The 14859-nt window shown below is 35.9% G+C and overlaps 1 long non-coding RNA gene across 1 annotated transcript in view; it reads right to left on the bottom strand.

Moving 5' to 3' along the window:
- Positions 1-495: 495 nt before the first annotated feature.
- LOC119466876 overlaps positions 496-14859 on the bottom strand; it is a 19211-nt gene continuing 4847 nt past the window's right edge. Inside the window, exons 2-3 of the long non-coding RNA XR_005195382.1 lie at positions 11625-11627; positions 496-596 (exon numbers count right to left, since the gene is read on the bottom strand). This is a non-coding gene — a long non-coding RNA (uncharacterized LOC119466876). The remainder of the gene's footprint in view (positions 597-11624; positions 11628-14859) is intronic.

Here is a 14859-nt window from a genome sequence, read left to right on the forward strand (position 1 = left end):
CTGGTTTTTGCCTTTTTTAGTTGTTAATTTGATATAGCCATACAGTGCATAATAATCACATAAAGATAAATGGGATATCCATCACCTCATTCATCATTTCTGTGTGTTATAAACCTTCCAGTTGTACTCCTTCTGTACACCTTATTGTTGCTACAATAAGGTGACCCATGCTATAAAACACTAGTTCTTATTCATTCTATCTACCTACATTTTGGTACCCATTAATCATCCCTGATCCCCTCCACTGCCCCCACTACCCTATGTATCTCCACTAACTATCATTCTACTCTATATCTCCATGAATTCAATTGTTTTAATTTTTAGCTCCTACAAATGAGTGAGAACATTCAAAGTTTGTCTTTCTGTGCCTGGCTTATTTCAATTAATATAATGTCCTCCACTTCCATTCATGTTGTTGCAAGTGACAGGATTCATTCTTTTCCATGACCGAATAGTACCCCATTGTGTGTATGTACTACGTTTTCTTTATCCATTCTTCTGTTGATCGACACTTAGGTTAATTCCAAATCTCAGCTATTGTGAATAGTGTTGCAATAAACATGAGAGTGCAGTTATCTCTTTGATGTATTGATTTCCTTTTGGGGCATATATACCTGGCAGCTTCTGCCTTTTGATGTCCTGTAATTTCCATTTCACTACAATGAATAGAACCAAATTAAAGCCTAGAATAATTTTAAGGTTTAGGAAGTCTTTAAGAAATAATATATGACCAGTATTTAATGATATAGGACCTATCTTCTTGCATTTAAAAACACCTTATATGATAAATGAAATAAGAATTTTTGTTTTGTGTGGAATAGTTTCCAGATAGGTAATAGCAACAACGTTCATAAAGAGCAGGTGAGTTCACAACAGAGAAACCTAGATCAGCTATTCTAAAAGTGTAATACCTCACCGACCAGCAGCACCTGCATCCTCTGGGAACTTCTTAGACATGAAAATTCTCTGGTCTCACGCCAGCTCTATCGAGTCAGGAGAGAGAGAGAGCATGTTCATGCACAAGTGGGGCAAAGCACTGTGTTTTAACTAGTCCTTCAAGTGATTCCGAAGCCCACTAAAATTTTTTTTTTTTTTTTTGAGACGGAGTTTCACTCTTGTTACCCGGGCTGACTAAAATTTAAGAACCAGTGCCCTTCACCTGTAATACAAGAACTCTGAAAGGCCAAGCCAGGCAGATCAATTGAGCTCAGGTGTTTGAGACCGGCCTGGTCAAAATGGCCAGACCCTGTCTCTATGAAAAAAATACAAAAATTAGCCAGGCATGATGGCACACATCTGCAGTCCCAGCTACTGAGGAGGCTGAAGTGGGAGGGTCTGTGGGACTCACTGGAGTCCCAGGGTCTGGGACACACCTGAGTCCCAGAGGGTGAGGCTGTGGTAAGCTGTGATCATGCCACTGCACTCCAGCCGGGTGACAGACTGAGATCGTGTCTCAAACAACAACAACAATAAAAACAAAACAAAACAAAAACGGCAACCCAGTATCCTACATATAATTTAAATACCTAAGATAAAGAGTTTATTAGGCAAAATGTTGAATGCTAATGCAATGGAATATCATGTTGTCATCAAAAATGACAATTTATAGTTGGATAATATAACTTAAAAAATGAAACTGAATTATGTACAAATTATAATATGAGGTAATTAAAATTATGTGTAACAAGAAAATTTGAATGCCATATTTGTAAAATGAAATTTAGAGGATTGCCTTGGTTGTGCATATGTAAATGTGATCATTTTATATTGCTGTTGTTTAGTTTAGAAGGAATTTATCTTTTATTAGGTAAATACATACTGAAAGAGAAAAAAATGCCTAACAATAGAAATAACACCTTTTTGTTTACAAAACACAATGAATAACTATTTTTTTTAAATGCATAACATGCAAATTAATTAACAGGTGAAAAATATTATATTAAATTGAAAAGGCCAGTTGCTTCTGGGGCATCTCTCTTGTTTTTAAGTAAAAGCACAGCTGAGAGAAGCAGAGGCTTCCTTGCCAATACATCTGCTTTCTTTACACTGTTCATAAGACACCTCACACTGTCTAAGTGGGAGACCAGCTTTCCCCAGGGTGTCACAATTGAAACACTCCACTTAGAATAGGACATAACATTCAGAGGCTGGAATCTTCCTGCCCCCACTTTTTTCTTTTTCTTAACCTCTGACTTGCCAAAAGAGAAAAATCCATCTATTCTGATTTCATGGAAATAAATGTTAGAAACAATTGTATATTTGACTCATTGTAATCCATAGACATGAGTGATACAAGATTTTAGAAGTGCATAATGCTGAATGGTTGGATTATCTGAGAGGTTTCACTTAAACAAGGGCCTTTCACCTCAAAATTATCATTTAAAATCAAGACATGGAAAATGATAAAGTACAATAAACTCCTGACTTGTAAGATTTGTTCCAGTTCTAAATGCTTGGTAATTCTATGATTCTACTGCTGTTTCATGGCTGGCAATGTTGTACAGCTTCAACGTATTCTGTGGAACAGAATATATATACGGGTATACTATACAGGAGGGTATTGCAATTGTCCAAGAGTGAGGTCATATTTTCCTGCCTGGGGAAGTGATAAGTCTGAATAGATGTCACTACATTTTGAAAGAGATGCCAAAAGGACTCGTAATCTATCCATGTAGACACCTTGGATCCCCAGGGTAAATGTTCAAAGAAATAAACTTTTGAAAGCAAACATAGACGGAAAAGCCCTGCCCTTTAAAATATAACCTTATTAGATCAATGTTCTAGCAAATCATAAGTATTTGTTGGTGGAGGGGGACATATCTATTTTCTTTTACAGTTTACAGAAATCTAATGGTTTCCAGTAAGGAGGTACATGTACCTCCTTAAGATAGTCCATTGAGATATCGAAAGAGCATATTATATTTATATTAACATTTCACCTAAAAATAAGAAAGAAATATTCTTTCTAATATTTAAAATACAAAATGACACACACACTCTCACATTAAGTATGCAACATATCCTGAGAGAAAGGCAAAAGTTCCATCAATGAGAGGGTTGGCGTTAATGCAATACAGCTTCCTTCATTAAATTATTATCTTGCAAGTTATTTTGCTATAGTTCAGTTAAATGAATTTACAGTGTAGAGTATTGAATTGTTACTAAATAAAATAAACAAATACTTAAAAAGATCCCCACCCCTTAATTAAAATGTGGAGTGAAGATGATGCTAATAATGCAAGTACAAGGGAAAAGTAATAGGGCTGACAACTCTATTCACGTCTGACAAATTCTGACAATCGTGAACACCAGAGTATCAAATAAAATGCATTGAATATAGAACAAGACCTTTGAAGTGCTGTATAATAAAGTATTAAACCCAGAGTTTTCAAAAATAAACAAATTCAATCAAATTTTTCTTACTATTAAGTAAAACTATTTAAAATATTGTGTATTTCGCTTTTTCATCCTTTAAAGCCAGGCATTTTTTTAAGGCATAATTTATATAGAGTAAAATTAATCCTATTTTAATGTGTAGTTTGGTAAGTTTAAACATGTGTACCTAGTCCAGTAATAATCACCTAATGTTATCTAGTTTTATCGCTCCCCAAATTTACTGTTGCCTTTTTGCAGTCACTTCCTCTCTCTACAACCTGAGCCCCTGGAAACAACTGATCTCATCATATAAATGAAAGCATACAATATGTAGCTTTTAGTGTTTGGTTTCTTTCACTGAGCATAATATTTCATTTTTTAAAAATGGTCTTGATATAATTGTAGATTCACATGTAAGAAGTGATAGAAACCCATATATCCTTTGCACAGTTCCCCACAATTGTAACATCTCGCAAAACTGTTGTACAATATTCCAACCATGATATTTAAATTGATACAGTCAAGATAGAGAACATTTTCATCACCACAAGGATCCCTCTTATTGCCTTTTTACAGCCACAATCACTTCCCTCAAGTCCCAACCCCTCCTTAACATCTGGCAACCAATAATCTGTTCTCCATTTCTGTAATAGTCATCTAAAGGCGATCATTAAAAAGTCTGGAAACAACAGATGCTGGCGAAGATGTGGAGAAATAGAAACATTTTACACTGTTTGTGGGAGTGTAAATTAGTTCAACCATTGTGGAAGACAGTATGGTGATTCCTCAAGGATCTAGAACCAGAAATAAAATTTGACCCAGTAATCCCATTTCTGAGTATGTACCCAAAGGACTGTAAATCATTCTACTATAAAGATACATGCACACATATGTTTATTGCAGCACTATTTCATAATAAACATATGTGTGCATAAATAGCAAAGACTTGGAACCAACCCAAATGCCCATCAATGATAGACTGAATTTTAAAAATGTGGTACATATACACCATGGAATACTATGCAGCCATAAAAAAGAATGAGCTCATGTCCTTGCAGGAACATGGATGAGGCTGGAAACCATCGTCCTCACCAAACTAACACAGGAACAGAAAAGAAAACACTGCATTTTCTCACTCATAAGTGATATCTAAACAATGAGAACTCATGGACACAGGGAGGGAAACATCACACACTGGGGCCTGTCAGGGGTTGGCGAAAAGGGGCAGGAGAGCATTAGGACAAATACTGAATGCATGTGGAGCTTATAACCTAGATGATGGTTTGATATGTGCAGCAAACTACCATGGCACATGTATACCTATGTAACAAACCTGCAATTTCAGCATATATCTCAGAACTTGAAGTTAAATAAATACATATTATGTAAATGTAATCATATAACATGTATTCTTTGGGGATTGGCTTTTTTTCACTTTGCATAATTCTCTAGAGATTCATCCAGTCCACATGTTTCTTGCCAGTATATAGAAATAAAATTGACTTTAGTATGTTTATCTTGTGAACTTACTGAACACACTTATTAATTCAAGGAAATTTTGGATATTCCTTAGAATTTTGTTCACAGATAATCATGTCATTTTGCAAATATGGATAGTTTTGTTTCTTCCTTTTCAATCTTTTATGTCTTTTTTTTTTTCTTTCATGTGTTAACAGAATTGGCTAGAGCTTTCAGCACTGTGCTAATAGGAGGGGTGAGAGTGAACGTCCTTGCCTTGTCCCCATCTTGTAAGGAAAGCATTCAGTCTTTCACCAGTAAGCATAATGTTAGCTGCAAGTTTTCCCCACTTGTTTTGTAAATTCTCTTAATCAAGCTGTAGAAGTTCCCTTTTGCTCATTTTCTTCTGAGAATTTTTATCGTAAATGGGTGTTAAACTTTGTTAATACTTTTTTCCATATTAATTGACATGATTATGTGATTTTTTCTTTAGCTTTTTAATATGGTGGATTATTTTGCTTATTTTTTAATATTGAATAAGTCTGGAATAAATTCTACTTTGTCATGATGAATACTTTTGAATTACATTTGTTTATTTTAAAACATAATTTTTGAATATATGATCATGAGAGATAATAATCTGTGGTTTTCTCTTGTTGCACTGCCCTTGTTTGTTTTTGGTGTCAGGATAATAGTAGCTTTATAAAATGAGTTGGCAAGTGTTTGCCTCTATGTCATAGAAAAGAGTCTGTAGAATTTGTGTCACTTCTTTAAATGCTTAGTAGATTTCTTCAGTGAAACTATCTGGGCCTAGAGATTCCTTTTTTGAGAGTTTTTGAAATACAAATTAAATTTCCTTAATAATTTTAAGGCTATTTGAATTATCTATTTAATAATGAATGAGTCATGGTGTTTTGTGTTTTTTGAGAAAGGGTTCCATTTTGTTTACATTGTCAAATTTATTTCTGCAGTTATTTGTAATTTTCCTTTATTATCCTTTTTATGTCTGCAGAATCTGTAATAACCTCCCTGCTGCATGTTTGATAAGGTAATTTGCATCGTCTCTCATTTATTCTTTGTCAGTTTCTTTAGATATTTTTCAGTTTTATCAATCTTGTTAAAGAATTGGCCCTTTATATTGTTGGTTTGCGCTATAGTTTTTCTGTTCTCAGTTGATGTCTGCTCTTATTTAAATTACCTACTTCATACTATTTGCTTTGGGTTTAGTTTGCTCTTTTAGGCTCTTTAGGTAGGAGATTAGATTATTGATCTGAAAGTTTTCTTTTTCCCACTGTGTATATCTGGTTCTATAATGTGCCTCTCGGTACTGTGTTAGATGTGTTTCAACATTTTGATAGATCGAATTGTCATTTTTTATTCAATTCGGTATATTTTTAAAATTTCCCTCTAGACTTTCTCTTTGACTCATGGATTATTTAAAAGCGTGTTGTTTAGTTTTGAGAGTAGTTCTCTGTTATCTTTCTGTTATTGATCCTAATTTGGTTCCATTATAATCAGAGAACACAGTACATATGATTTCAATTATTTTAAATGTTAAAGTTTGTGGCCCAGGATATGGTGTCTCTTGATACATGTTCTATAGGTACTTAAAAGTAACACGTATTCTGTTGTTGGATGGTGTATTCTTTAAATGTCTATTAGATCCTGTTGGTTGATGGTTAATTCAGTGTTGACAGTTCTTTTCTTTTAGCACTTGAAAAATAGTATGCTACTTCCTTCTAGCCGCCATGGTTTCTGATGAGAAACTGCTATCATTTGGTTCATTTTTCCTAGATGTAAGATTTTTTTTTTTTTTAGGTCTACTTCAAATTTAAAATTTTTAATTTGTATTTCTTTTTCAAAGTTTACCTGTGATATGTCCTGGTATGTATTTTTTGAATTTTTCCTATTTGAGGCTTACTCTGCTTCTTGAACCTGTAGGTTTATGTCACTTGGCAAATTTTGGAAGTTTCAGCCATTATTTCTTTAAATACTTTTTCAGCCTCACCCTCTTTCTTCTCCTATTTTAGTATTCTGATGACTTAAACATTAGATCTTTTGCTTTAGTCCTAAATGTCTTTCAGGCTCTATTCATCTTTTTATTTCAGTCTATTTCATTGCTCAGATTAGGAAATTTCCATTGTTTTAAATTTTGGATCACTGATTATCTACTATATTCCCACCTTTTTTATTGTTGCTGAGTTTAACTACTGAGCTTTTTAATTTCAATTATTGTATTTTTATGTTCTAAAATTTCCATTGTATTCTTTTTTATGTCTTCTATTTTTCTAAGGCTTTCTATTTTTTGTTGCAAGCATGTTCATAATTGCTTGTTGAAGCATTTTTATCATGGATTCTGTAATATCTTTGCCAGATAACTCTAACGTGTGCCATCTTGGTGTTGGCATCTATTTATTGTCTTTTATCATTTCATTGATATATATTTCTGGTTCTTGGTATGAAGAGTGATTTTTCAAATTGAAACCTGGACATTTTTGTATTGTATTATGAGTGTAGATTTCTACTTTAATTGGGTTTCTCTGACACTGTTCTGCCAGAGGAATAGAGTCTCACAACCTTGTTAATTTCAGGCTTCTTAGCCTCTAATGGAGTCTCCTCATTGCTGCTGCGTGGGCGTAGGAGTTCTGGCTCTCCCTATGGTCTTGACTGATTTCATGTGGACAGTGGCTTAATCACTGGATAATGGTGAAGTCCCAACTCTCCACCAGGTCATCTCTGATGACATTCCTGCAGGGAAAAGGAGGAATACCTCATTACGGCTTGGTGGGGCTGGAGCTATTAACAGCATAGGCCAGGGTGTCATTACAGTATGGTGGGGGTGACACTTTTAGTCTTAGGGTGGCCTCCTCTGCCACCACCCTAGCAGTGTGTTGGGCATCTCTTTATAATCTGCTTGGGATGGAAGTCTAGGCTCTTTATTCAGCCTTTGCTAGCATGGATGGAGATGGAACCAAGGTCTTAATGTGGTATTTGGCTAGAGTAGAATATTGTCTAAAAGCTTTCTGTCTTGCTAGGCTCCTCCTTTCCTTGTCTTTTGGCTAAGGAGAGCAGACTTTTGTTAGTGCAAGAGGCTTTTGTTAGTCATCCTTGTTGCTATATATATCAGTAGGGTTTTTCCTGTATATTGCTGAGTTGTATTTTATTGTATGGGTTTACCACAATTTGTTCATCCATTCAGCAGTTGATGGGCATTGCATTGTTTGCAGCTTTGGGTAATGATGAAGAAGATGTTACAAATAGTCACAAACAGGTCTTTGCAAGTACATTGTTTCCATTTTTCTTGGCTAAGACCTAGGAGTGAGATTTATAGGTTGTATGATCAGTGTGTGTTTATAAAAACTTACAAATTTTCCAAAACAGTTGTACAATTTTGCATTCCCACCAGCAATTATAAGAGTTACAGTTGTTCTGCATCAGCATTTTGATAGGTATGTAGTAATATCTGCATTTTAATTACATTTTCTTGTTAACTGATGATGATGGACATCTTTTCATGTTTTTATATGTTATCTGTATCTCTTCTTTAATGAAGTATTTTTCACTTACTTTTTGAATTGGGTTATCTTATTTTATGTAGAATGTTCTTTATATATTATAGATGCAAATTGTATGTTGGATACACATTTAGCAAATATTTTCTGTTATTTTACTTTTATTATTTATGTTATGAATATTATATAAGGTATGTAATATGTAAGTAATATAATAGGAATAGCCAAGAGAGTTCCTTTTCACTCATACCTCAGCCCAATCTCGCGTTTTCTCTTTTTAGCCCTCTAGCAGTTACAGTTTATTCCAATCACCCTTTCCCACTACCTATCACTCTAGGTTTTTAATTTTGCTTTGTGGTTGATGGATTAAGTATTTCAAATGTAAAGAAGGTATATGCATAGGTTGGGGTAGCACCAATCTTGTTACATCTAACTGACCAGGCAAAATATAAACACTTTCACAATATTTTAAGAATTTATCATTAAAAGATTCTAAACAGCTGAAAGAAAGAAAAAGGTGTAAATGGAGAGTTAGAGATCTTGTTTATGTTTTTATTTATACTAAAACTGAGTCCTTCTTATTTCCTGAGATATGACCCCCCTCCTTTTATCTCAGTGAGTTACCACTGAGATAAAAGTGGCATAATGAAATAGTCACTGCAGCCAAAAATGTGAGAATTATCCTAGACTCTCTTTTTCTCACAAATAATTCATTATTACATCTGCCAATTATGTCTTTTTAAAATTTTTTCAATATTTTATTTTTTATTAACAAATAATTTTACATATTCATTGGGTACTTTCTGCATCTTTTCTCTCTCTCCCAGTCCTCCAACCACCAAACTATTAAAGGGGCCCTTTATCTAGTACTTGATCACTTGGTTCTCAAACTCTGGTATGATCAGAATCACCTCAAGGATTTGTCAAAACAGATTTTTGGGTCTTATCTGCAGAATTTCTGATTCTGTAGGTCTGAGTAAGACCAGTTAATTTATATTTCTATCAAATTCTTAGGTGATGACAGGGTTACTGGTTCAAGGGCCACACTCTGAGATTCACTGCCATTGACTATTACAAAGTTTCTATATGCCCTCCAGAATCACTGTCCAACTACTTAACAAATAAAATCCAAACTCCTTATTAATATCTAATCCACCATTTATTTACAAAGAATGAGAATGGGGCAAGCACTGTGCTTAGTAACATTGAGGCTCCAAGGATGAACAAGTCACTCTCATTGCCTCAAAGTGCATACAATCTCACAGCTATGCTGTGCTGTGAGATTGTAGGTAGCACAAGGCTGTTTTCATAGTCATGTGACCTGTGCAGTCTGACAGGACCCTGTGTTTAGAATAGCCTCATGGTTGGTTTCGTGTTCTGCTATTGCTACTTTGAAATCCTTAATAACTTTTGAGCAAGAGTTCTTGCATTTTAATTTTGCACTAGGCCTCACCATTATGTACCAGTTCTTGGCGGCAGGAAGGCCAGCTGTGTTAGTCCATTCTCATGCTGCTAATAAAGACATACCTGAGACTGGGTAATTTATGAAGGAAAGAGGTGCAATTGACTCACAGTTCCACAGGGCTAGGGAGGCCTTAGGAAACTTACAATCATCGTGGAAAGGGAAGCAAACACATCCTTCTTTACATGGCAGCAGAAAGGAGAAGAATGAGAGCAAAGAAGGGGAAAGCCTCTCATAAAGCCATCAGAACTCATTCAGTATCATTAAGAACAGCATAAGGTTAATTAGCTCCATGATTCAATTACTTCCCTCCAGGTCCCTCCCATGACACATGAACTACAATGCAAGATGAAATTTGAGATTTGGGTGGGGACACAGTCAAACAATATCACCAGCCCTAAGCAAATTAACTTTTTCAGCTTTTACTGCTGGTCAAGGCTTTTGTTTTAGTTCCTCATCCAACATCTCTCTGATAGTTGAGCCTCATTAAACTTAGCTGACCTGGGTTTATACAAGCAATATTCTTCACTAGGCAATAACAGAGGGAAAAATTCTGATGAGTGGCTCTGACCATGAATGCAGAAATTGTCTTCAACTCCTAAAAGTATACTAGGGGATGCCAACTGATAGTGGGTTTTCTGGGGAGTATCTCAGCTTTGTTGAAAATCAAGAATCCTTGTAATACTTATATTTTCCTTTTGAGAACTGGACAGCATGTCTGCCACCACACATATGTGGGTATCATAAAATCACCACATATTTAGAGCTGGGAGGACTCATAAATGTCGATAGTTTACCATATTAAATCCCTGTCTATGACTAGATTCTAAAAGGGACAGATGAGGCTAAAGGCCTTCCACCAAGTAATCCCATCCCCAGGTATCATCTTTCTCATCTTGAATTGTGTATAATTTGCTTTAAACTCATAAAGTCATAAAGCCTGAGAATGTCATTGAAGCTGGTGATGTGCTTCCTGCAAAAAGTTCCCTTTAGGCCTGAGAGCTCCACCACCAATACCTGTGGAAACCCAGAAACAAGGCGATTGCCAGAATTGGATCCTTATGTTTCCTAGGCTCTTGCTCTTTAGAGGTCTTGTTTTACAAAAGGAATAGTGAAAAGTTACTTATCATGTGTGTATGTTAGTATGTGTGTGTGTGAATGTGCACATGTATGCATGTGGTGGTGGGTCTTGGGATCTGTATGTTTAAGTGAATATTAAAGCCTAATTGTGTGTTTTAACATTTGAAAACTCCACATTCTTCCTATAGCTGGAGGGAGTAAAATGAGCCTATTATCATTTTCAGGCCAGATGTTTTACTTAACTGAGCCAGTCTGATCCCTGCACCTGTCTGGGACCAGCAGTTGCAGGATTAGTGTAAGAGGTCGAATTAAAAAATCTGGACAACTGTTAGCAGACAAGCGAATGGTGTGAAAATGAACAGGCTTTCAGCATAAAGGATTTACTGTTTATGACATAAGGCAATGCACATCACTGGCAGGAAAACTTGAGCATGCCCTGTTACCTCTCTGTCCATGCATGCTTGTATACATTACCAAGTGACAATTACAGGGACTTTGAATGAGTGGAGAAACAGAAGTAGGGGATCAGTGTTAGGGCTGAAGAAACAGAGGCATATTATACCATCCATCTGTGAGACAGCCATAGAGTTACACAGAATTATATATTATTTCTGGTGGATTATGACAATTATAAAAGGAAGAAAACAGGCCTCACTTCCATAAAGATTTTTTTAATCATGAATCTTTCATGAAACAATAACTTGTTACCCAAAAGTAATTCCTTTCTAAAGAGTAACTTACTTTTGTCATACTATAGCAGATAAGCATAATAGTTTTTATAAAAGCAAAACAAAATCAAACTTATCAAATTGTTTATTAGGGCTAGACTAGATGTAAGTGGGAAATTCTGAGTGGTTCCAGCAAGTAAAAAGACTTTTTCTCCCACTTTAAGGCAATATACCCTTGTACCCCCCAACACACATACTCACACTTGAGTGCTTTACTCATCTGGCTAAAATATAAAATTTAATGTTATCCTTTAGAATAACTGAATTCCAGGGTATTCTTCATATTCAGCTTTTTGTCACATGATTTATTATACATACATAGAGCTTAAAATAATGTCAAAATGACTAATGCCTTGGTTAAGAAAGAGGAAGAATTTGTCAGTATGGACTTGGATGCTCATTACCTTCAGGAGAAATGCACTAGATTTAGTCTAGTCCTGGTGCCACCTCATCCTGTGTGTGGGACCCTGGACAATGCACCTACTTGAGCCTTGGTTCTTCAGTCCCAGGATTCTTGCAGGGATTAAGAAAGCTAATGTATATGAAAAGCATGTTCTAATTTGTGAACTGATTCACACGTGTTAGCTCTTACTTTCGCTTGAATTTATGGAAGGAAATTTGAAGCTAATTGGTGTTAGATTATCTTAAGAATGGTGATAAAATCAAATTTACTTATAGTAAAAGCAACTGGATTTATACTTCAAGCACATACATGATACATGAATTCTTTCAAATAGGCCAAAAGTATTATTCCTTTATGAACTTTAGTCATGCTAGGGTACTTGGAATCATTCATTCAACCAGCAATACAATTGGACACCTATTTTGTGGCAGCCCCAGGGATACAGTGCTAAGCCACAGTGCTTGTCCCCATGGGACTGCCTAAGAAAGAAAGACATCAAATAGGCAATTACATAAATAAATATTTGATTATAAATGCATTGTGCTCTGGAGGGGAAAGTGTAAGTGCCAAGAGAGACTATAAAAGGCATACCTGAGCCAATGAAAGCATCAGCTAAGGCTTCCCTGAGGAAGTGATGTTTAAATATTATAGTCTTCCATATAACAGAAGTCATAGTGTTTATCTTTAATATTGAAAGGTGGTTTATATTGTTCTTTCAGATACTTGTACACTAGAAAATGTAGGGTTTACTTTTTTCGAGCTACAATGTTATATGCTATTCTTTCTTCCAGACTTCTTTGGCTTGCAAGTGATATCTCAGAATTGACTTAAGCAAAAAGGAAAATGTTTTGGTTTACATAACTGAATAGTAATGGGATTCTACTTTTTGGTATGATTGGATATTGGGGCAAACCATATCATCAGGATTAGGACACTCTCCATATCTTAAGTCTCTACTTTCCCATGCTAGATTTATTCCAGGATGGGCTTTCATCCTTTGAATGATCTTCTCTTTCCCAGTAGTTCCAAAGAAAACTTCAAAATGGAGGCTTTTTTGCTGAACCTGGGTCATATGCCCACTTGTGGAGATGAAGGCGGGGCTTGGGGGGACAACCCCATACCAATCAGACTAACAGAGGAGGAAAGGCAGATGTCCAAGGATAACCATTTAAAAAAAGGAGAAATGAATGGGGAGCAAGCAGAAACACTTATTCACTACATGCTGGAACCAATCTCCTTTGTCTATTGTCATGATTCTCAATTTTTATACTATTTCTATATTAGTTATCTATTTCTGTGTAAAAAATTACCACAACGTATCATTTTAAAACAGGTATGGCATGATATTGCTCTCAGCTCGGGGTATCAAAAGGCTAAAATAAATGTGTTGAGTGGGTTGAGTTCTCACTGGGAGGCTCAAGGTCTTCAGATGACCTTGGAAGTTCTTGCTTCCAAGGTCATTGGCCAAATTCAGTTACAGTTGACCATTTAAACAACATGGGATTTGTGGCACTGACTCCCTGCATAGTAAAAAAATTCATGTATCGCCTTTGACTCCCCCAAAACTTATTAACAGACTGCTCTTGACTGAAAGTCTTACTAATAACATAGATAGCTGATTAATATGTAATTTGTATATTATATTTATTACATACAGTTTTTTTATTGCATTTTAGGTTTGGGGGTACATGTGAAGAACATGCAAGATTGTTGCATAGGTACAAACATGACAGTGTGATTTGCTGCCTTCCTCCCCTTCAGCTATATCTGGCATTTCTCCCCATGCTATCTCTCCCCAACTCCCCACCCCCTGCTGTCCCTCCCCTATTTCCCCCCAACAGACCCCAGTGTGTAGTGCTCCCCTCCCTGTGTCCATGTGTTCTCACTGTTTTCTTAAAATTAGGTAAGCTAGAGAAAAGAAAATGTTACTAAGAAAATAATAAGGAAGAGAAAATATATTTACTATTAAGTGTGAATGGACTATCATAAAGGTTTTCATCCTCTTCATCATCATGTTGAGTAGGCTGAAGAGGAGAAGGGAGAGGCAGGGTTGGTCTTGCTGGCTCAAGTGTAGCAGAGGTGGAAGAGGTGAGAAAGTGGAAGGGGAGGTAAGAAGGAGAGGCAGGCATACTTGGTGTAACTTTATGAAATACATTGTAATTCTTTTTTGTCTTATTTCTCTGAAAGAGTTCCTATATAGTACCAATCCTTCTACTGTTTGCTTTAGTTTCAATGCCCATATCATAGAAGGGTCATGTCATAAAAGAAGTCAAAAGCAGTCTTGAATAATCAGAACCCTTCTGATGGATTGTCTACTGTCAATTTGTTTTCTGGCACTGCTCATCTCCATCAAGTTGACTTCTGTGATTTCCTCTAGTATGGTGCCTATTATCTCTTGAACTTCTCCAAGATTCATATCTCGAAGTGCTTTGCCTTCCACCATCTTTTGCCATATCCACATTCTCTTTGTGATTTTCTTGATTGTCTCTATAAATCCTGTGAAGTTATGGGCAGTATCCAGACATGGTTTTCTCTAGCAGGAATTTGTTGTTTCAGACTTTGTGACTTTTACATTTTTTTCTATAACAATGATGGCATTTTTAATGGTGCAATCCTTCCAGACTTTAATAATTTTTTCTTTATCAGGGTTCTCTTCCCTAGCATTGACAATCCTTTCCACACAGAACCACATGTATGAGCCTTACAGGTCTTTATGACTCCCTGATCTTGAGGTTGAATTAGAGATGCTATGTCTGGGGGCAAGGAGACCACGTTGATGCCTTTGGTGTTGAACTCATGGGTTCTGAGTGGCCAGGAGCATTGTTCAAAAAAAAAAAAAAA

The sequence above is a fragment of the Cebus imitator genome, unplaced genomic scaffold (genome assembly GCF_001604975.1).
Source record: "Cebus imitator isolate Cc_AM_T3 unplaced genomic scaffold, Cebus_imitator-1.0 Scaffold11, whole genome shotgun sequence".
Classification (NCBI taxonomy): domain Eukaryota; kingdom Metazoa; phylum Chordata; class Mammalia; order Primates; family Cebidae; genus Cebus; species Cebus imitator.